Source organism: Malus domestica, chromosome 09 (genome assembly GCF_042453785.1).
Source record: "Malus domestica chromosome 09, GDT2T_hap1".
In the NCBI taxonomy this organism is placed as follows: Eukaryota; Viridiplantae; Streptophyta; class Magnoliopsida; order Rosales; family Rosaceae; genus Malus; species Malus domestica.
In genome coordinates this window covers 27152915-27156162 of record NC_091669.1, presented here as the reverse complement: position 1 = coordinate 27156162, position 3248 = coordinate 27152915, and the positions used below count along the sequence as shown (strand labels likewise).

General features: G+C 34.3%; 1 long non-coding RNA gene across 1 annotated transcript; it reads left to right on the top strand.

The window, feature by feature from the left end:
- Window positions 1–668: 668 nt before the first annotated feature.
- Window positions 669–3048, top strand: LOC103411696 (uncharacterized). Its single transcript, XR_525603.4, has 4 exons — window positions 669–902; window positions 1898–1985; window positions 2479–2570; window positions 2846–3048. It is a non-coding gene; the product is annotated as an uncharacterized lncRNA (long non-coding RNA).
- Window positions 3049–3248: the final 200 nt, after the last annotated feature.

The window sequence follows — 3248 nt, the reverse complement described above, 5'->3', positions numbered from 1 at the left end:
ATGTCTTTGAGTTAGTTTAGAGGTTTTAGCAAGCCCTCCTAATCCCCGGTTTAGAACGATCCCTACTTGCATTTATACTACAATTTGACAACAAGAGGGTTTAATTTGAGTGCTTAACTTTCATCGCATCAGATCTTCAAATAATACTCATCCTTTACAAATTTCCCAACAACCATGAATCTAAAAGGGTTTCGAGCTGCCCTCCATATACAATTCATCCGCTTGAAGTACCTAGAAAATATAATTACAAAAGTTAAAGGAAATTAATTTATGAAATTAAATGTAATATAATTACAAAAATCAAAGAAAATTAATTTATGAAATTAAATGTAATATAATTAAATATTTAAAATAAATTGTGAAAACACTTACTTTGTCATAGTAATTAGCGCCGTTTTCATGTCTACTTACGGCTGCTAACAGTGTTTGATGCCATTTGTTCGAACTTGGTTGAAGATGTTTCTTCCATCTTGAGGAACAACTCTCGTGGTTTCGGGTATTCAATGGAGTGGTGCCTTCGTAGAACTCTAAGTATTTTTTGGACACATGAGTCCAAACACCTTCACTTGTTTGAGAACTCCCTCTCACACTATCTTCCGACACCCATCTATAAGCCTTGCAAAGAACTTCATCTTCCTCATTGTCTCTGCCCATTGACGTCGAACAGCACCGCATTAGCGTCTACAACACCACTGGAGTTTCCCGTCGAGATTCACGAAGAGGAGAGGGTCTACGTCTTGCAGTTGATCTTCGGACACCTCCTGACTAGTAGCAACTATGATGATACGGTGAAGAAGGCCATCGGTGGACGCAAAGGCTACGGCACCAAGCTTACGAACATCTTCTCCACCGAGTTCATCATCGAGACGGTGAACGAAATGCGATAAAAGAAGTATAAGCAGGTATAAAATTATGGATTCTATAATTTATGTGATGTTTGATTTGTGTTTTAGGGTTTTCGTGTTTTGTGGAATTTAGGAATTAGGATATGGTCTTCTATTTTAGGGTTTGGTGCATATAAAATTGTGAATTATAGGGTTTCAATGTTTGGTGGAATTGCAGAATTAGGATTTCGTCTTCCATTGTGATTGTTCATTTGATGTAATTTCATTATGTAACTTGTGATTTATTGGGGATCACTGTGACTAATTTTTCTATGGGTTTGACTAATTTGTGATTATTCGTTTTATGGACTTAAAAGTATGTTTATCTTGAGCACCTATTAGAGGTCTTGAGAAGATGATGAACATGGAAATGGCATTGGTCTTGAGAAGATGATGAACATGGAAATGGCATTGAAAGCCAACAGAAGAGAATTTTAAAGAATTTTGAGATTTCATTTTAATGAATCCACACATACACACACACACATATATATATATGCGCACATTTAATCAGAAATATGAATATATACTAGCTAGTATGCATATAGTTTTTGACGGTGATTGGTAGTTGATGAACCGAACCGTTAAATAGAATTATATATAAAACTATGACAGAAACTTGGCAACGGCATAATCAAACCAAAAGTATACTTAACAGAAGTGAAGAACTTTACCCCGATCCCTGAATTGTTTTTTTTTGGGATGGATACTTTTAAAGATGCATGGTACTTATCTGAGGCATAGAGTAAAAAATTACGGGGTTATATAGCTTTAAAGCATTTTCTGCATAAAGATTTTTTTTTTTAAGTCCAGTGTCTGTACAACCAAATTCTTAGACTTTTCCTTTTAAGAGTTATTGTCAAATTATATTGGAAAGTGGTCTTGTTATCGCATTATGAAACTAAGTTTTACACTTTGTGTTCCTTGTCAAAGATCCACTTTGTGGTTTAATTAATAAATATCTGCGCTCATTCTTCCCACCTAATAAGCTCCTTATTCAATGGAATTTATAGGATCCTAAAACAAAAAAGCCTCGTGTGAAGCTATTTTGACAAAGCGACCGGAAAGAAAAAGGGAGACACACTTGTTACATGTATGAAGGTAACAATGCTTTTTATTACTTATGCTGCCTTTGTGATTGTAACACGTCATATCTGGGTATTTTAGTATATGTGTTTATGTAAACTATAGGAACCATCGATTTTAACCAATGTTATAGGAGCAAGTTCAAGGCTTTGAGAGTCGATTTTCAAATCCTAATCAATTTGAGAAGAATTTTTGTAGAAAATCATCGTCGTTGTTCACCGCTCCATTGACGAAATTTCAAAATCATGGGTCATTTGCCAGTGGAAATTGGTTCCCATGAAAAGTGCTCTGCACTCAGAACAATAATTCGTTTTGGAGTTGTAACTAGAGACTAAAATCTTGAACGATTATAACCTGATTCGTTAAGTTTATTTCCTTACATCAACTTTTTTCATAGTATTTTCTATGTTATCTTTTCATACAGTGGTGTATGGACCTCTCGTAAAAATGACTTGGGAAAAAAATCAAGTATTGAAATCTATGAAAAAGAAATGTTGTATTTTTTCAGTGCAGGGTAAATGGAAGAACGCGAATAGATGGAATCCTTTAAATGGGGAGCCATTCATTAGAGTTTGCGAAGTTGATGAAATAGGAATTAAGGTATGCTTGCAGATTGTATAATACAAGTACAATTTTTGTTTTTTTTTTTCCTTCAAATCTTCCATTTCCTTTGTAGAGTGCATATATACCAACTGAGCACCCATCTTGGTTAAATACTATAGGCACTTTTCGAAGTGCCTACTCTCCTTTCATCATGTCCTATTTTGATTTCCCTTTCTAATGCAACATAGTAATTAGCTTAAAATGTGATTTCTTCAATGTCAGTGTATGTGCACCGTAACTAATGTTTTTGGATTGCTGGATTGCTATTGCAGCCATTTGTGGAGAGCTTGTCCAAGTGCCCAAAACATGGTCTTCACAATCCATTCAAGGCACCAGAGATGTTTGTGCTTATTACCATTCTATTTCTGTGTCATCATTTATCTTTAGGCATAATTTGTTTCTTTAGATTGCTCACATGGTTTCATGTAATGGTAGAGAACAAGAAGATTTTCATTAACTTTTCCCTTTTGAAGAACTTGACAGTGATATTTTGCAACAATATCAATTAGCGAAACTCTTCACCCTAACATTTTTCATTTGTTCCATTTGTAACAATGAAAATAGTTAAGACACTATTTTATGAACTACAACAACTATTTTTTGAACTATAACAAGTAAACTCACACTATTTATGAAATGAACTAAAATAATTCACATTATGTCTGAAGGTAACAA